The sequence below is a fragment of the Bos mutus genome, chromosome 9, assembly GCF_027580195.1.
Source record: "Bos mutus isolate GX-2022 chromosome 9, NWIPB_WYAK_1.1, whole genome shotgun sequence".
NCBI classification, from domain to species: Eukaryota; Metazoa; Chordata; class Mammalia; order Artiodactyla; family Bovidae; genus Bos; species Bos mutus.
The window spans coordinates 95,002,213-95,022,994 of NC_091625.1; the positions used below are offsets into that span (position 1 = coordinate 95,002,213).

Below are 20,782 nucleotides of genomic sequence, written 5' to 3' on the forward strand. Positions count from 1 at the left end.
ATTGCATCATTTCAGAACCCTTGGTCCCAAGGATTCAATGCTGGCAGCAGTAAGGCTCAGTTATCTGTGTTCCTTAAGCTGCCACGCCCCGGGACCCTTTGTCTAACATCCTAGGTCCTTAGTCTATGATCTCTGTGACGAAGCGAGTAACTTACGCTAGTTCTTTTGTTAACCTTGCTCTGTACACAAAATTGAATTCAACTGAATAATCCATCTGAGGCTTCCTTCTCAGAATCTCCGAGGCTCTGCTAATGGGTTCAGGGTTGAACAGCTTATGGCGTCAGCCTAGCTGCTCTGCTTCCGGGCACTGTTGGGTCCTCCGGAGGCAGTCTCTGGGGGTCTGAAAGAGCTAATGTGTCGGTCTTAGCACCCTGTTCCCAGGGAGTGTTTGGTGCAGTCTTAAGTGACCATCAGAACATTTTAGCAGGCAGTTTATAGCATCTCTTAACACTGGTTCTTGAGTCAGTGAACCCACTGAAACTGATGAAAGAACATGGGTGAAATACGATGTCTCCTCTCACTAAGCTCCAGGGAGTATCGGGTTGTGGGTAATGCCATCAACACCCACAATATTTCTGAACACCATAAAGAACGCTTTCCTACACCTGCTTATCTCCTAAACAGCACAGTGCCTCAAAGAACTAACCTCCTCTCCCTTTCTAAGTGCCATTAGTTTCAGCTATTTAAAGTGTAGTTTGGATTTTACAAAGAGTCTTTCCATTTGTTTGACCCCAGATGGACAATACTGCCAAATTAAAACTCTTTCCACTGTTACTTCATTTCTCTGGGCTAGACATTGGCTAAATCCCTGTCTGGACCCTGCTTCTGGTGTTGCTGGGCACGCTGGCATACTCTCTTCTGCAGGAAAACAAAACTGAAGTAGTCCAAGCTCGGGAACGGAAGGGAGGGACCCTGTCTGTCTTGTTCATCCTTGTACCTCACAAACCCAGGAGGGTGATAAATGTCTGCTGAAGGAATGAATGAATGAATGAGGAAGAGGTATTAGTGTTCTCTGACAAATCCTAACATATCCTAGAGGTTTTTTTTTAATTTTATTTTTAAACTTTACAATATTGTATTAGTTTTGCCAAATATCGAAATGAATCCGCCACAGGTATACCCGCATTCCCCATCCTGAACCCTCCTCCCTCCTCCCCCCACCACCCTCCCTCTGGGTCGTCCCAGTGCACCAGCCCCAAGCATCCAGTATCGTGCATCGAACCTGGACTGGCGACTCGTTTCATACATGATATTATACATGTTTCAATGCTATTCTCCCAAATCTCCCCACCCTCTCCCTCTCCCACAGAGTCCATAAGACTGATCTATACATCAGTGTCTCTTTTGCTGTCTCGTACACAGGGTTATTGTTACCATCTTTCTAAATTCCATATATATGTGTTAGTATACTGTATTGGTGTTTTTCTTTCTGGCTTACTTCACTCTGTATAATAGGTTCCAGTTTTATCCATCTCATTATTCTAGAGGTTTTTATTGACTCATATTCTCCCCTTTGCTCACCCAGGCAGTAACTTAAAATGTAAACTCAGTTTTGCGTCATTTGGAAGCTCTTGGAGTGTAGGGACTCTATCAAAAAAATTTTTTTTCCCCCTGTTCTTTGGTTGCATGAAGCATGTGGGATCCTAGTTCCTCAACCTGAGACCAAACCCTTGCCCCTTGCGGTAGAAGCATGGTGTCCCAATCACGGGTCAGCCAGGGAAGTCCCAAGATTCTATTTTTAAAAGTACTGTATGGGCTTCCCTCGTTGCTCAGTTGGTAAAGAATGCGCCTGCAATGCAGGAGACCCCAGTTCGATCCCTGGGTTGGGAAGATCCGCTGGAGAAGGGATAGGCTACCCACTCCAGTATGCTTGGGCTTCCCTTGTGGCTCAGCTGGTAAAGAATCTGCCTGCAATGTGGGAGACCTGGATTTGACCCCTGGGTTTGGAAGATCCCCTGGAAAAGGGAAGGGTACCCACTCCAGTAGTCTGGCCTGGAGAATTCCATGGACTGTATAGTCCATGGGGTCCCAAAGAGTTGGACTCGACTCTCGACTCTTTCACTTCACTTCACATGCTGCATGGAGTATGTCCTGGGGCTTATGGATCAGCTTTAAGAGAACATTTTAAGAGGTTTTCAGTCAATAAGTTACAAGTCAGGATTTTGAGACCACACTACGCTTATTGTGAAGATTTCCCATCCTGCGAGGTTTATCACAGTTTACGGTATATTATCAACCTAAACCATAAGCCACCGTTAATTAAATTACATTGTCAACCAAAGCCAGTTACAGGACATGAAAGCACTGTAAGAATTATGTGTGTGTGTGTGTGTGTGTGTGTGTGTGTGTAATCACATCAAGTAACTGATCAGTTAAAACAGATAACTCCAATTTAAACTTGAAACGTTACTACTTCATTGATTTTTATTATGTAATGCTATTTTAATATTGTAGTATTCACTCTGGCCAATAGTCCCTGAAAATAAACCCCTATGTTCTTTAAACCTAAATACCAGATACCTAGATACTGCCTAAATTTCTGAGTAAAAGGCAATAGATGGTTTTTACATAATTTTATAAGTTGCTTTTGCCACTCACCAAAGTAAGCAGGATACAATTTGGTTATGGTCATTTAATTATAAGACAGACAGATTTCTGGCATTTTCCCCCAGTGGGCCCGGACTCTCACCCATGCTTCTAACCGAACACTCTGTACCAGGTGGCTAAGGAGGGCGGCTGGGGTCAGTGATAACCGTATCCCCTCAGCACTGTGTTTATGGCCCACACCCCTCGCCCCCCTCAGCCTCTGTTCCTTGGGGGCTGAGAGGCTGGCCAGCATGGTGAGGGTCCAGCCATGCCGTAATTCACTGGCTCCAACTCTACTTTTTCTGGAACACTGGGAAGTACATTCTGGGTCAAACGAGACTAAAGAAACCACCGCTGAGGCAAGAGCCCAGGGAAGAAACAATGGTGAGAGGGTTTCAACTTTTCAGCAGGGCATGTGGCTGTACATCCCACTAACTTTCGGGAGCTTTAAAAAAAACGATACCCAGGCCCCGCCCAGACCAGCTGAATCACAATGTACATTCACTGAAGAAAGTGCAGTTTGAAAACGTGCTTTGAGGTGTATCTCAGAATGATCACAGTGGAATGATCATAGCGTTGCTGATAGAGGCGGGGGTTGGGGGGGCGGTGGCGGGGGGACAGAATTTTATTTGTTTCCAGGAGATTCGGAGTTGGGGTAGCCACTTTCTCTGATTGCTCACCATTGTGTTCGTCATCACAAAGAAAGAGCCTGATACACAGTAGGGACTGGATAAATATTTGCTGAATAAATAAATGACACAGTAGAAAGATTAACTCTGTTTTCTCCCCGTGGTACAGCCGTGCACTCTCAATTCTTCCCTCAAATGTGCAGCTGAATCCTCTCTGATCATTCTACAAATAAGCTGTCATCTGTCTGACAGGCCATACTTATGCCTTTTCTTATTGAATGCTATCTTTTTACGTTGGCTTTTTGTTTACAGGGGAAAGGAGTAGATAGTGGTTTCTGTTTTTTTTCTGACTCACTAGAGAAAACAACAGTGTCAAGAAAAGGTTTTATGAATAATTTATATTGAAGAGATGAACCAACCACAAAATAGAAATGTTCATATTTTCATTTATCCCTTCTTCCTCCATCCAAAAAATGAAAACAGATGATTCAAAATGTTGTGGCCAAAATCTTCTTGATGCAAAGGATGAAGAGTGATCTTGGATAAAGATCTGTGAAATTACATACACATATTATATACAAACACATAAAAATCACACTTAATATAAGACAGTTCTCTCATTGAAAAAACCCAGAACCCTCATCCAACAATATGATTTTCCATGGGGCCCATTTTTCAGAAGGAAGCATGACCCAACTGACAGAGTCCAGAGGAGACTGTTAGCTGACACGGCCCCCAATAGAAAAAAATGCATGATGCTTTAAGAATTTACATGAACGTTATATTAAAGGAATGACCAACACTTTATACGTGAATAATGCTGAAGCATCTGTAACACTGTGATCTCTAGATCTACTGAAATTATCTTATAATTTATGTAGCTATACCACCTAAACATATTTCACTTACTTGGACTTTGTTAGGAATCATTTTAGCATGCATACTACACAAGAAAGGAAAAGTATTAGAAAAGAACAGACTTGTGTATTTATGAGTCCTCTGTACAGTCTGTTCTTAAGGTGCCTTAGACAGCTTTTGTTTGCCATTAAACTTTAAAAAATTTTCCTAAATTGAAGAAGTAAGATTTTTAAAAAATTGACTAGAAGTAAGATGAGTCATTTCATTTCAGGGATATTTTGTTGTCCGTAGTAACTGAAGAAGGGGAGCCTGAACTTTAAAAAAAAAAATTAAACAATAACTTTTCATTCGAATTGGGGGCATGTTTGTTTACCAATATCTCTAGGGAAAAAAACCCCATGCATAGCAACTTATTGGACATGCCAAGAAAAAAGAAAACAAGCAGCACACGCACACATTAACCACGCTGCCCCCTCCGGACTTCTCGGAAGACGCTGTTCCAGTGTCGCGCCAACTGCTACTCCATTGTCTTCGTTTACGTGGGCGAGCTCTGTCATTAAGTAAATCCCGTGTGCAATGTGAAGACAGTCACTTTTTTAAAGTGATGCAAACTTTTTGAGCTTCTATATGGTTTAAATATGGCCAGAAAAGTAGCACTGGATGAAAATGCAGCTGCTAATACACCTTTTTTTTAAAAAGCAACAGCAAGTCTCTCTGGAAAGTCAGCAGGTAAACTGAGTTTCTAGAGGTGGCTTCCTATTCGCTAATGCACTTACACGGTTAACTGTGGAGCTGGAACTGCCCGGCCTAGCGGAGGCGGTGTGGGGAGGGGCCTCTGGAGCCAGCCGGCTGGGTGTGAGTCCGGGCCAAATCCCTCAGCGTCAGTGGTCTTACTTCCCCCTGGATCAAGGGAACAATGACAGGACTCACTGGGTCTGGGGCGCCTGGGGGCTGCAGCTCCATGCTCAGCGTGGCTCTGAGTCTTACCCACCAGCTCTTAGTCTCCATGCTGACAAAGCCTCACATGCTCTTGGCTGTCTTTTTCTTGGAGCACTTGGGACCCTTAAATGTCTGTTACAAATGTCTATGACTGCAGCAGCCAGGAGTGGGCTGTGAAGAAAGCTGAGCGCCGAAGAATTGATGCTTTTGAACTGTGGTGTTGGAGAAGACTCTTGAGAGTCCCTTGGACTCCAAGGAGATCCAACCGGTCCATCCTAAAGGAGATCAGTCCTGAATATTCATTGGAAGGACTGATGCTGAAGCGGAAACTCCAATACTTTGGCCACCTCATGCAAAGAGCTGACTCACTGGAAAAGACTTTGATGCTGGGAGGGATTGGGGGCAGGAGGAGAAGGGGACGACAGAGGATGAGATGGCTGGATGGCATCACTGACTCAATGGATGTGAGTCTGAGTGAACTCCGGGAGTTGGTGATGGACAGGGAGGCCTGGCGTGCTGCGATTCACGGGGTTGCAAAGAGTCGGACACAACTGAGTGACTGAACTGAACTGAACTGATGCTGTGGCTGGAGCCCTGTTGCACGGTTTGTCCAAGCCCTGCAAAAAAGGCTCCTTGGAGAATGTTCAGGAGGCTCCAGGGAAATAACATTTGTACTGACTTTAAAAGTGGGCACTGGCAGGAGGATCGTGATGAAAGTGGGGGAGGATTTTTGAGACAGTTCTTTTCCATCCACCACTGCCCACGAGGAGTAAATGAGATGTGACGTAAGTAAGTGAGCGTGATGCTGGCATTTCACAGTCACCAGCAATTCAGAAGAGGCTTTGATAGACCATCCAGCTGAAGCCCTTGGTGGACAGATGAAGAGAGTGAAATGAGAGACCCGGAGGGCTTTCCCCTTCCTCGGCCACCAAGCAGGGGCCAGGACAAGAGCCAGCGCTCCTGACGGGGCCTCGTACCGCTCGTTTATTCAACAGATACCTACTGAGCACCCACTCACTGCCTGCAAGGCTGTCTGGACAACTTGGGATGGTCCAGGGAGCAACCACTGACCTGGTGCTTGCTGGCGTCCAGCATTTTCTACATTATAATGGGTGAAGTTCTTCCATAGTGATTGAAGGTGGAAAAAGAAAAGGCATCCTATGAATCTGACAAAATGTGAAAAATAAAACAAGTGTCGTAAGTGTACAAAATTCTCCTGGAGAGGACTTGATGGTGGCCAGCATTATGCCAACAGCAGGACAGCAGGCATGGCAATTATCAGTGCACTCCAGAGCACTGGTTTGTCTTGGCTTTTAGACAGTTTACTCAGGCCATCTCTGCAGTGTGAGGAATTGTGAAAATTTACTCATCTGACTTCTCTTCCACTAACGACATTTACTGTGTGTATTTGCTTCCTATTGCTGCTGTAACAGATGACCATGTAGCAACTCCAGAACAGCACACGTTTATTATCTCAGTTCTGAGGCATTGGCAGGGCTGGTTCCTACTGGAGGCTCCACAGAAGCAAATTATTTATTTTTTTTTCCAGCTTTTAGAGGCTGTCCACATTCCTTGGCTTGTGGCCGCTCATCACTACTTCTATTGTCACATCACTTCTCTGACTCTGCTCAATACTGCTAATTACTAGAGAAATGCAAATCAAAACTACAGTGAGGTACCCCCTCACACCACTCAGGATGGCCATCACTGAAAAGTCTACAAACAACAAATGCTGGGGAGATCGTGGAGAAAAGGGAGCCCTCCTATCCTATTGGTGGGAATGTCGATCGGTAGATAACAGTATGTGCTGCTAAGTCGCTTCAGTCGTGTCCGACTCTGTGCGACCCCATAGACAGCAGCCCACCAGGCTCCCCCATCCCTGGGATTCTCCAAGCAAGAAAGATAACAGTATGAAGTTGTTTCAAAAAACTAAAAATAGAATTGCCATATGATCTAGCAATCCCACTCCTGGGCATATATTCAGACAAAACTATAATTTGAAAAGATATATGCACCTCTATTTTTGTACTAATTATGAGAGCCAAGACATGGAGACAACCTAGATGTCCATTGACAGATGAATGGATATAGAAGAAGTGGTACATATACACAACGGAATATTACTCAGCCACGAAAACAATGAAAGAATGCCATTTGTGGCTACATGGATAGACCTAGAAATGATCATATGAGTGCAGTAAGTCAGAGAGAAACACGAGTGTCATCTGAAATCACGCACAGGGAAATCTAAAACGTGACGCAAGTGAACCTTCTATGACACAGAAGCAGACTCATAGGCAGAACAAACTTATGGCTGCCAAAGGAGATGGGGGAGAGATAAATTAGGAGTTTGGGATTAAAATGTACACACTACTATTTATGAAACAGATAACCAACAAGGACCTACTGTCTAGAACAGGGAACTATACTCAATATCTTGCAGTTGCCTATAATGGAACAGAAGGTAATAAAAGAATATATGTGCACGTGCGTAACTTAATCATCTTGTTGTACACCTGAAACTAACACAACATAGTAAATCAAGTATATTTCAAAAAAATTTTTTAAAACTCCATTTCAATTTTCTGATAGATTAAAAAAAAAAAAACACAGGTAACTGGATATATCTCTTTGAAGATAAATATCAAGAGCTCTCTCAAAAAAGTTGATTCAGTTCAGCATTGTGCAACATGGTTTGGATTCTGTCATTACAAAAAACTTTTAAAAGAACTCTTCCTAAAGGAATCAAAATAAAAGATGTGAAGTCACTGCCTGATACCTTCTACTGATTACAGTGGCTTCCGTTACAATTCAGGCACCTGCTGAAACCCTGCCGGCAGGGCAAACCCTTGGTAAACTACCCAATTCACCAAGGCAAGCCGGCAACCTGGTTTACGTCTGCTTAGAAACGCAGTCCTCTATAAATGCATGTGTTTGCATTCCCTTTGTGTTACATTTAGAGAAAGAGAAATGATTGTGAAATGGAACAAAAGAACCTACACAGGCTGGCAGTGTCTGAGAAGTTGACCTTCATAGCAGGTAATGAATACCTTCTACTCCTACACAGTGTAAGCGGATTATTGAGCAAGCTGGTCTCGAGGCGGGGCAGGCAGAACACAAGCTCATTCTCCTTCCACTGGCTGGTTAAGCCCACTCTGTGGACTCTTGTGTGAAAATCTTCTTGGATGAAATCTTGGGCAGATTTTAGACCTTTTCTGGTCACTCTTAATATACTTAAACCTCCAGAATAATTACAAATTGGGACTTCCCAAGGGCTTCGTTGATAGCTCAGTTCTGGTTCAATTCCTGGGTCAGGAAGATCCTCTGGAGAAGGGATAGGCTCCCCACTCCAGTGTTCTTGGGCTTCCCTTGTGGCTCAGCTGGTGAAGAATCCATCTGCAATGTGGGAGGCCTGGGTTTGATCCCTGGGTTGAGAAGATCCCCTGGAGAAGGGAAAGGCTACCCACTCCAGTATTCTGGCCTGGAGAATTCCATGGACTGTACAGGCCATGGGGTGGAAAAGAGTCAACATGACTGAGTGACTTTCACTTTGGTGGTCCAGCGGTTAAGATTCCGAGCTCCCAATGCAGGGGGCCTGGGTTCAAACCCTGGTCAGGGGACTAAGTCCTGGTGCAGCAAAAACAAAAGAAAGACAAGTTTAAGAAAGTTTAATAATTGAGTCATGCTGTTGTTCAATCGCTAAGTTGTGTCCAACTCTCATCTGGGAGGAAGCTCTTTCCCTTCCGAGACTCAGCCAGCTTCAGGTTTGGTGGTCTGCGGGCTGGGGCTGGTGTGCCAGGCTCTTCCTCTCTTTTCCCAATTTCCCCATCTTGCCGTGAATGCCTGTTTCTGACTCCTTAGAGCTGGGTCAGGGCGAGGGCGGCCCTGCCAAGGCAGGCAGCTGTGGCCTGCCATAAGGGGGCCCCTTGGACCATGAGTGTAAGACCTTGGCTCTTTCTTTCAAAGAGAGCTTTTGGGAGTTCCTCAAAGACCCCGAGAGGGAGGTGGCTGCGGTTCCTGTGACCTGCACACTGATGAAACAGTGTGTGCGCTGACCTCAGCCACCAGGAAGGCTCTGAGGGATGGCAGGGAGATGCCACCTGCAGCGGCGGCTGGCGCTTCCGCCTGCAGGATGCTCGGCGCCCGAGGGCACTTCCGCCTGCAGGATGCTCAAGTCACCGGGCTGTTGGTCAGCAGGGCAGACGGGCACATGGGGCAGGTAGGTCCTGCCCTGAAATGTCCTGAAGGGACTCTGAACGCACCTGTCATTTCTGACAGGCCGTGTAAATCCATTCTTTATTATTTGGTGACACTTCTTTAAAGTTTGCTACAAACTCTTCAGTTCAGTTCAGTTGCTCAGTCATATCCAGCTCTTTGCGACCCCATGGAGGGGTAGCACGCCAGGCTTCCCTGTCCGTCACCAACTCCTGAAGCTTGCTGAAACTCATGTCCATCCAGTCGGTGATGTCATCCAACCATCTCATCTGCTGTCATTCCCTTCTCCTCCCACCATCAGTCTTTCCCAGCATCAGGGACTTTTCCAGTGAGTCAGTTCTTCCCATCAGGTGGCCAGAGTATTGGAGCTTCAGCTTCAGCATCAGTCCTTCCAATGAATTATATTCAGGGTTGATTTCCTTTAGGATGGACTGGTTTGATCTCCTTGCAGTCCAAGGGACTCTCAAGAGTCTTCTCCAACACCACAGTTCAAAAGCACCACAGTTCATAAGTGCTTCAAAGGCAATTAATTCCAACTCTGGGGATCACATGTCAAACTCCTATGTGGTTCCCTGGGAGTGTCTTTACTGCCTAGACACTGCACAGCGCACCTGTCGCCCCCACAGGAGCCTCCTTCTGAGGTACTTGGCTCCCTGCAACCTTGAAGGGCGGTGGCAGCCCCTCTGAGCCCTGCACTGGGTGCCTCTCCTCTCCAGGCACCTCCTGCCTCCTCCTCAGCGGCCTCAGCTGAACCCCTGAGAAAGGACCCTGTTCTCCATTCTGCGGGGTGATTGTATTAGAGAGAACACAGACACCCAACCACATGGATGATTCAGTTTACCTTTAAAGCACGGAACCCCTTAGTTTTATCCAACAAGGTAACTAACAAAAATGAGGTGCTTAATTAACTTAACCGCCAAAATTATTTCTGAAATGAGTTTTTGAGGTGATTTTAGTAACAGCAACTGAAATAGTACATCTTAATGATTCATCTTATTTTAAAAAGGGATCAGATATTAGAAATTTAGGGGGGGAAAACCAAAGTCATGGGAGGCATGAAAACTAGGTTGATAAAAAAATATCACTAGTTGGGAGTAAAAAAAAAAAAATCACTAGCTATATGGAAAAGCGAACAAGGCACGGGTTATTTGGGCAAGCACTGTTTATACACTACAAGCGTGATGGCCGTGTGGAGGTGAACTAACTACTGGCAAACCAGGGGGATCAGAAAAACACAGAAAACAATGAAACAAACTGAGCTTGATGTAATAGCTTTGTTCAAGTTTAAGCCAGACGAATGCTGACTTGGTTTTGTCCATGCGGTGGACACTGGTTGATGCCCACAAGGTGGACAACGAAAATTCAAACACAAAGCACATCTTGGTCCTTGGGCAGCTCAGTCTGGTGGTAGAAACTGGCCGATGAACAGTGGTAATGCTGTGTAACTGGGGCTAGGTCTGGGGTAGGACTACCACCAGCAACGGACCTCAGTTCCTGGGGCTGAGCAGGCCAGGCTCCATCTGCCAGGAAGACAGTGGTGCCACGGGGGTGCTGGAGAGCAATGCTGCTGACCGTGGTGAGTCTGTCCTCACGGCATTGCTATGATTGCCGCTGGGGAAAGCGGCCACTGACCGACTGACCCCCAGGAGCACACGTGGCATCGTCCAGACCGTCATTCTTCAGCCCCAGGGTGAGTGAGCTATCTTCCTGGGATGCTGGAATAGGTCGGTGGGAGCTCGGAGACACCACAGTTTCTCAGGTGGCTTCATTCTTGACTGGGGGTAACTGAACCGACAATGATACCGGTCTGTCAGCTGTGTTTGGTCAAAGAGCCAGTGAGATTTCCCAAGGCACAGAGATTCAGCAGACTGGCTGCCTCCTTGGCCGGGGGGCTCTAGATAAGAGGACTGTGCCTGACTTTCTGCTGGCTTGCCAGTACATCGTGTTGTATGTGGTTCAACACGGATGGTGAGTTAGAAGCGTCAGTCTCTCATATACAAGGATGAGAAGGATGGCTGTTTACAGTGATAGGCCTGGCTACATCAATTTGTGGGCTTGTGCAAAATAAAAATGTGGGGTCCTTGTTCAAAAATTATTAAAAATGTCAAGATAGTGACAACAGAACATTAAATCAAGCTTGAGCCCCATAAAAGCTGTGGGACACAGGGCCACATCCGTGATGTTGGCTCTGATTTTGTGACCTCTTCTCTTCCCTGGATCAGACCTGATGGCCGCTAGTCTGTTCTGCAATGCCTTTTCAGAGTCCGTCAAGGCCTGGCCTCTTGGTCCTCATGGGTGAAAAGTGAAGTGAAAGTGAAGGTCTCTCAGTCGTGTCCGACTCTTTGAGACCCCATGGACTATACAGTTCATGGAATTTTCCAGGCCAGGATACTAGAGTGGGTAGCCTTTCCCTTCTCCAGGGGGATCTTCCTGACTCAGGGATTGAACCCAGGTCTCCCACGTTGCAGGCAGATTCTTTACCAGCTGAGCCACAAGGGAAGCCCAAGAATACTGGAGTGGGTAGCTTATCCCTTCTCCAGCGGATCTTCCCGACCCAGGGATTGAACCGGGGTCTCCTGCATTGCAGACGGATTCTTTACCAACTGAGCTATGAGGGAAGCCCTCATGGGTGAAAGGGTATGAGATACTGATGGAACAGGGCTTCCCAGGTGGCTTAGCAGTAAAGAATCTTCTGCCAATGCAGGAAATGTGGGTCCGATCCCTGGGTTGGGAGGATCCCTTGAAGCAGGAAATGACAACCTACTCCAGTATTCTTGCCTGGAAAAATCCCATGGACAGAGGAGCCTAGCGGGCTACAGTCCATGGAGTTGCAGAGTCAGACATGACTGAGCACGCACGCACTGCTTCCTTACTGCCTACTGATGGAACAAGGAATGGGACGGCCTATGGATGAAGGAAGGTGGACCGTGAAGTAGGGGTCTACTGTCCAGGTCTCTTCCTCGGCAGCACTGGCCTTTCAGAGCTGGAGCTGCCTTTCCATGGAACAGGACCACTGCGGTGTTCCATCTGCTGTAAGGAAATGGATCATCGCCAAGTGCTTAAGGCTGTGTAGTCAGGCCTGATGGAATGCTGAGTGGCAGATCACAGCTGGAAATCATGGGTCCCCCATGTTACTCAGCTGCCATTACCACGCCTGGTTCCTAGACCCTGACCGTGCTAGAAGAGGGCTTGGGACTCACCCTGTTGTGCAGCTGATCATTGGGGCTGAGGGTTCTCTCCTGGAGTCAAATTCTAGCTCTGCTCAGCCCCAGTCAGCGCCGCCCCCTGCCCCCCACAACCCCACTGTGATGGAGAATGGGGAAGTGGCTCGTCCCTGCTCCTGTTTCTAAGGTTTCCTCCCATGAGTACTATTCAGGCCTGGTACGTGCGCTATCACTGGCATCCCAAGGAAGGCCGAGTGGGAACACTTAAGCTGAGAACTGAAGGATGAGAAGTTTGCTAAACGGGCAAATGGTGTGTCTGTGTGTGTGTCCGTGTGTGTGTGTGTGGTGCAGTTGTTGGAGGAGGTTCATAGGCAAGATGAACACAGGTGCAAAAGCAGAGAAGCCAACCAGAGGAAATAAAAATCAGGAAACCGTTAGTAATTTGGTTTGGTGAGAACAAAGGGTACGTGTACGAGAGTCACAGGAAACGTGCTTGGATAGTCAGGGGCCAGATCACAGACAGCTTAAGGAGTCTGGACTTTATACTTTGTACACAGTGGTAAGACAATGAAGGATTTTCAGGAAGAAAGTGATACAATCAGATCTAAAGTTCTGATGGACTGCCAGAGTAAACGTGAGAGGACGGTAAGACTGGAGGCAGGTGGCTGCAATGGTCTAGAAGACGACAGAAGAGGGAACCTTGCTGAATCGAAGGACTCCACGTACGATTAAGCCAAGGAGACCCTGAAGCCACAGGATCACGGGGCCACAAGACAGGAACAGCCTGGATATTTATTTTGTTTTGCTAGGGAGCTTCTCAGGAGAGTCACCATCCCAGGAATATCTGAACTGGGTTTTACATGAGAGTAACATAAAGTTTTGTTGTGCTTAAGCCATCGAGATTTTTGCATTTCTTTACAAGTATTTTTTCAGCTTTAAGCCCATATTGACACACGGAAGTCAGGAAATCAATGGTGGGTAGCACTATTAATTCAATATAGTGAAGACAGAAAGGAAACAGTTCAGAAAATGATGATGGATTTGTTTAACGATGTCTCGAATTTGAGACGCCAGTGTGATGGCAAAATGAAACTTGAAACAACTCTCCAAGGGTTTCTGCCCATCTTGACAGCAAGGCATGAACTGCCCTTTGTCTCATACTTTCTTTTCAGGGATGTTTGTATAGCAAACAATCTTTGAAGAAAACCTGAATAATCTCTGAAGAAAAAGACAGTGTCTCCCTCTGGAGCCAAGAGCAGGCACGCTTGCTGCCCACTACGAAAGACTGGAGCTCTCTGAGCTCAGGGTTCCTCTCTCCTAAGGCCACTCACCTCATGGGCAAGTTCCATCCGGTCTTCTTCACTTTCCCTTGAGGCAACGAGGGCTCCAGAACCAGCACAAAAATGCTGATATTCCGGGTACTGCTACCACTGTGAGTTACACATAACCCCATGTCTCTGACTCAGGAGTCTTACGTCAAAATTTACCAGCACTCATGAATCTCTGGAGGCTAACTCGATAACTTGGAAGTAGATAAAATCTGAGGCTCTTCATAGTTCTGGACAGAGAGGTCCAGAGATGGTTAGAGATAACAGATTTAGAGCCCAGGGCTGAGTCTCACCAGAGTGTGGGGGCGTTGAGTAGTGGGCAATGATGAGATTACCTAGGATTGGCGGTGTTGGGCGGGGTGCAGTTTCCGAGCCCTAAGTGAGAGACAAGAAAGATGAGAAAGAAGAGAACCTGACTACTAACGGAGAACACTGACAACAGAGAAAGGAAGGAAGAAGGGCACACGGAGCAGACCAAGACACAGACAGCTTTGGAGAAACAGCTTCGGCTTCACCCAGGAGGGCTGAGGAATGTTAATTACTGCGAAAGTCAGTGAGATAAGCAGGTCTGGATCTGAAACTTGAGAAGTCACTGGAGACTTTCGAATGACCAGCTTCAGGGGAGTGATGAAGACAAAATCCAGACTACCAAGCAAGGGTTTGAAAACAGTAGGAGGTTTAAGAATGGAAGGACAATGCAGTCCATGTTTCAAGAAGCAGGTGTGAAGGGGACTTCTCTGGTGGCTCAGGGTTGTAAAGAATCTGACTGCCAACGTAGGAAACACGGGTTCGATCCCTGATTTGGGAAGATCCCATATGCTGAGGAGTGACTTTAAGTCTGTGCGCCACAACTACTGAGCCTATGCTCTGGAGCCTGGGGGCTGAAACTACCGAAGCCCATGTGCCCTAGAGCCTGTGTTCCCTGAGAAAAGCGACAGCGACGAGAAGCCTGAGCACCGCAACTAGAGGGCAGCCCCCACTCACTGCAGCTGGAGAAAAGCCTCTGCAGCAATGAAGACCCACCACGGCCAAACATAAATACATAAAATTATTATTTAAAATAAAGTCATGCCCACTGCCTAGACAGCCACATCCCATTAAAAAAAAGAGATGTGTAAAGGAGAGAGGATTATACTAGTGAGGTGTCTAAGGTTTTAAAAAATGCCTCTGATATGATTTTATACATACCTATAATACACACACACACACGACTATACCTTAATCCTGGTAAATCTAAGCTTTTCCATCCTTTTAAACTGTACAAATCAGTGCAACAATGACCACTACTTAAATTTTAGAACATTTTCATTACTTAATACCCATTAGCAGGTATTTCAGTTACACCCTCTTCAGCCTCTGGCAACTGGACATTTCATATAAATAAACTGATATAATGTGATTTATGTCTGGGTTCTTTCCATAGTATAATTTATTTTCAAGGTTCATCCATGTCATAGCACATAAATAGCACTTCATTCTTTTTACTGCCAAATAATATTGCATTGTTAGGACAGCCTAGTTTTTATTTATTCTTTGATGGGCATTTAGATTCTTCCTATGTTTTGACTTTTATGAATAATGTTGCTATGAACATTCATGCACACATTTCTGTATGGATGTGTTTTTATTTCTCCTGGGTGGAGAAATGGAATACCTAGGAGTGGAATTGCGGGATAAACATGTAATTGTATTCTTGCTGGGAGACTCCCATGGACAGAGGAGCCTGGTGGGCTAGTCCATAGGGTCTCACAGAGTTGGACATAACTGAAGTGACTTATGTAACTGTATGTTTAACATTTTAAGAAACTGACAAACTGTTTTCCAAAGTGGCTGTACCATCTTACAATCCGATCAGTAGTGGATGAGATTTCTCCTTCCAACTTCTCTTCCAATCCTCATCATCTTTTGCTGCTGACTTTGATTTTAACCGTCTTAGTAGTGGGTATGAAGCCGTGCAATAATGTGACTTTGATTTGTATTTCCTTGTGGACTAATGATGTGGAATACATTTCATGTGCTCATTGGCCATTTGTTTAAAAAAATATCTATTCAAATCCTGGGCTGATTTTAAAATTGGGTGGTTGTTTTATTGTTGTTTGGGAAAAACCTGAATGAACTTTTTGGCCAACTCAGTATTTAAGTCTTTAATTTCTTTCATCAGTTTTGTTGTTTTCATTATGTACGTTTTACACCTCTTTGATTAAATTAGTACTTAAGTATTTTATCCAACCAGTCCATCCTAAAAGGAGATTAGTCCTGGGTGTTCATTGGAAGGACTGATGCTGAGGCTGAAACTCCAATACTTTGGCCACCTGATTCGAAGAGCTGACTCATTTGAAAAGACCCTGATGCTGGGAAAGATTGAGGGCAGGAGAAGGGGACGACAGAGGATGAGATGGTTGGATGGCATCACTGACGCAATGGACATGGGTTTGGGTGGACTCCGGGAGCTGGTGATGGACAGGGAGGCCTGGCGTGCTGCAGTTCATGGGGTCGCAAAGAGTCAGACACGACTGAGCGACTGAACTGAACTAAGTATTTTATCTCTTTTGGTGCTATTATAAATAAAATTACTTTAATTTCCTTTCAGACTGTTAACTGTCAATATGTAGAAATATAACTGACTTTTGCATACTATTGATTTTATAGGCTGAAAACTTGTTGAACTCTGTTAATTCTAGTATTCTTTTTGTCCATTTTTAAAGTTTCTATACACAAGGCTTCCCCCGTAGCACCATGGTAAAGACTGTACCTGCCAGGACACGTGGGAGATGCAGGTTTGATCCCTGGGTTGGGAAGATCCCCTGGAAGAGGAAATGCCAATCCACTCCGGTAGTCATGCCTGGGAGATCCCATGGACAGAGGAGCCTGGTAGGCTACAGTCTGTGAGGTCTCAGAGTCAGACATGACTGAGGACGCATGAATGAATACACAAGGCATTGTCTTCTGCAGTTAAGAGTTTTACTTTTCCTTTCCAATCCGGATGTTAGATGCATTTATTTTTCCTGCCAAACTGCCATTGCCAGAACTTCCAGTACAATGCTGAATAGAAGTGGCAACAATAGATATTTTTGTTTCTGATCTTAGGGGGAAAAAGCATTCAGTCTTTCACATTAGGTTATGATGTGAGCTGTGGGGTTTTCCTAAATGCCTCTTATAGGGCTGAGGGAGGTCTCTGCTATTCCCAGCGTGGTTGGCTTGTTGCTGTTCAGTTGCTCAGGCACATCCGACTCTTTGCGACCCCATGAACTACAGCACGCCAGGCCTCCCTGTCCATCACCACCTTCCGGTGCTTGCTCAAACTCATGTCCATCAAGTCGGTGATGCCATCCAACCATCTGATCCTGTGTCATCCCCTTCTCCTCCTGCCTTCAATCTTTCCCAGCATCAGGGTTTTTTCCAATGAGTTGGCTCTTCACATCAGGTGGCCAAAGTATTGAGTTTCAGCTTTAGCATCTGTCCTTCCAATGAATATTCAGGACTGATTTCCTTTAGGATGGACTGGTTTGATCTCCTTGCTGTCCAAGGAACTCTCAAGAGTCTTCTCCAGTACCACTGTTCAAAAGCATCAGTTCTTTGGTGCTCAGCCTTCTTTATGGTCCAATCCTCGCATAATGCCCACTGTGTTTTGACCCTTCAATATTGTATTGGCTTTTCTGGGTCTTTTGCTTCTCCACATCATCAGTTTGTTGATATCTGTAAGCTCATTAGCTGGGATTTTGATTGGGATTGCACTGAATCTATAGATCAAGTTGGGAAGAACTGACATTTTGACAATCTTGAGTCGCCCTATTCATCAACATGAAATGTTTCTCCACTTAGTTTGATTTCATTCATCAGTTTTGTAGTTTTCCTCATATAAATCTTATACACATTTTGTTAGACTTATAACTAAGTATTTCATTTGGGGGAGGTTCTAATGTTAGTGATTTTAATTTTAAATTCCTTTGTCAATTGCTGGTATATAGGAAAGCGATGAATGTTTATATTAATCTTCCATTTTGCCACCTTACTACTAGTTTCAGGAATCTTTTTGGTGATTCTTTGGGATTTTCTACATCGACAATCATGTCGTCTGAAAACAAATAGTTTTATTTCTTCATTGTCAATCTATATACTTGTTATTTCCTTGTTTTACTGCATTACCTGGGACTCAGTATATTGAAAAGGAACGGTCAGAGGACATCCTTGCTTTATAACTGATCCTAGTGGGAAAGCTTCTAGTTTGTCACCATGGTGTTAGCCCTAACGTGACTTTGTTTTGCTGCAGATTTTTCCAACTAGGTTCATGAGAGATACTGGTCTATAATTTTCTTGCAAGGTCTAATTTTGGTATTTAATGTTGGTCTTATAGAGTAGGTTAGGAAGTATTCCTTCTATTTTTATCATGTGAAAGAAACTGTAGAGAATGGGTATAATTTGTTAAATGGTGTCTGGTAGAATTCCCCAGAGAACTCATGTGGACCTGGTGTTTTCTGTTTTGTAAGGTTGTTAATTCAATATATTTAATAAAGACTGCAGATGGTGATTGCAGCCATGAAATTAAAAGACGCTTACTCCTTGGAAGGAAAGTTATGACCAACCTAGATAGCATATTCAAAAGCAAAGATATTACTTTGCCAACAAAGGTCCATCTAGTCAAGGCTATGGTTTTTCCAGTGGTCGTGTATGGATATGAAAGTTGGACTGTGAAGAAAGCTGAGCACCAAAAAATTGATGCTTTTGAACTGTGATGTTGGAGAAGACTCTTGAGAGTCTCTTGGACTGCAAGGAGCTCCAACCAGTCCATCCTAAAGGAGATCAGTCCTGGGTGTTCATTGGAAGGACTGATGCTGATGCTGAAACTCCGATACTTTGGCCACTTCATGAGAAGAGCTGACTCATTGGAAAAGACCCCGATGCTGGGAGGGATTGGGGGCAGGAGGAGAAGGGGACAACAGAGGATAAGATGGCTGGATGGCATCACAGACTCGATGGACATGAGTTTGAGTGAACTCTGGGAGTTGGTGATGGACAGGGAGGCCGGGTGTGCTGCAATTCATGGGGTTGCAAAGAGTCAGACACGACTGAGCGACTGAACTGAACTGAACTGAATAGATAGAGGCTTATTCAGATTGCCTACTTCCTCCTGCATTTTTAAGAACAGTTTTGTTGGATATAAAATTCCTGAATGGCATCTTTTTTCTTTTAGCACTTTTGAGTATATCATTTCATTGCCTTCTGACCTCTATGGTGTCTGAATAAAAATAAGTTGATAATATTGAGGAGTCTTTGTATATGATGAGCTATTCTTGTCTTGCTGCTGTTGAGGCCCAAGGCATGCTGCACCCAAATATGCCTCAGTGGGATATTGATGGTTTTGAATTAAAGTTACTTGAGAAACAGTCAATGAAAAAAAAAAAAAAAACCAGCATATAAAAAACCCACTGTGCCCCCAACTCCTTACTTCTTAAGAGTGGGAAATAAATCTCCCATGTGAAGAAGGTATCCTCCCTACACCAGGAGGGTAGAAAGCATCCTTAACAAGACAGTTAGGGATTCAAGGCTAAGAAAGCTGTGTGAAGAAATACTGTTACTTCATTTCTTTGCTGCTCTAAGCACAAGCCCCTTTGTTTTGTTAATATTTACAAATAATTGTTTTGTTGTCTAAAAATGATATTCAAACAATTTGTTTTGGTGACTTTGGGGGTCCTATTTCTATGAGACCTCTGTGCATTGATTTTTTTTTTTTTCTCCTGTTAATCTGTCCTGTGGCAATTTAACGATTAGACATTAGAGCAGCCAGAAGAACTCAAGATGGGCGGGGTGGAATATCCCCCTCCCCAACACTGTCTCACAACCGTCCTTGTCTCTCAGCGGTTGTGGGTCTCTTTGAGTTTATTATACATGAAATTCACTGAACTTCTTGGGTGTAAATATTAACTTTTTTTTTTTGCATCCCATTGACATTTTCAGCCATGGTTTCTTCAAATGTTCTTTTTGTTCCTTTCCTTCCCCCTCTTCTGGGATCTGTACTGTGTACCTGTTGGTATTCTTATAGTGTCTCAGTATAGGGCATGCTTAGTCCCTCCAGGGGCTGAGGTCTCTGAGGCTCTTTTCATTTTTCTTCATTTCAGAGTAGATAGTATCAGTTTGATTTAACATTATGGCTTCTTTCTTCTAACAGTTCACATCTGAGACCCTGTGGTTAAGTGTTCATTTCAGTTATATTTTTCAACACCAGAATTTCTATTTGGTTCCTTTTTATGATTTCTATCTCTTGATATTCACTTTTTGGTGAGAATCATTCTCATACTTTATTTATACATGGTTTCCTTTAGTTCTTTGTACATATTTACAATTGCTGATTAATGTCTGTCAAGTAGATTCAAAATATGAACTTTCTCAGGGACAGTTTCTATCAACTGTTTTTTTTTTTTTTTTTGCTTCTGCACAGGCCATACTTTATTTTTTGCATGTCTTATATTTTTTGGTTGAAATCCAGACATTTCAGAGACTCAAAATGTGGTAACTCTGGATATCAGATTCTTGCTCTACCTCTTCAACTTGGGTTTTTTGTTGGTGTTTGTCTGTTTGATGGCCTTCGTGAACAAATTCTGTAAAGCCTGTATTCTTTGCGCTGCCCCTGAAGTCTGCTCAGCTAGCTTAGTGGGTAGCTAATGATTAAAGAGATTTCTTAAATGTCCTGAATCAGTAAGTCTTACACTTTGTGCTGAGGGGTTCTCTGTGTGTTAAGACATGGCTCCAATATTTTAGCAGTTTACAACTCTGACTTTGCTCTCAGGTTCTGCTTGTGTAGATCCTCGATGTCAGCCTGAGATGAGAGATGAGGGCCTTCCCAGGTCTTTCCTGGGCTGTAAACAGCCCTACAAAGTACCCTATACTTACAGATTCCTGGGAATATGTTGAAACTTTTCAAAACCCCCTACGGACCTCTCATTCCTCAGATTTCCTTTTCAAGTATTCTGGTCAGCCTCCTGTTTGCTCCAACTCGCATTTCCACCCCGGGTAGCTGTGATGTTAGACTATTGCTGCTGATTGCTGATTTTCTATTTTTAAACAA

At 44.5% G+C, this 20,782-nt stretch overlaps 1 protein-coding gene across 2 annotated transcripts in view; it reads right to left on the reverse strand.

Annotated features, from left to right (window-relative positions):
* Positions 1 to 1,774: 1,774 nt before the first annotated feature.
* RSPH3 (radial spoke head 3) overlaps positions 1,775 to 20,782 on the reverse strand; it is a 43,223-nt gene continuing 24,215 nt past the window's right edge. The window contains exons 9-10 of one of the 2 annotated variants that reach the window (XR_011465432.1): positions 4,850 to 4,973; positions 1,775 to 3,765 (exon numbers count right to left, since the gene is read on the reverse strand). The gene's annotated coding sequence lies outside the window, so the exon portion shown is untranslated. Of the gene's footprint in view, positions 3,766 to 3,825; positions 4,974 to 20,782 lie in introns of those variants that run through there. The other variant, XM_070376970.1, reaches the window with a different exon arrangement.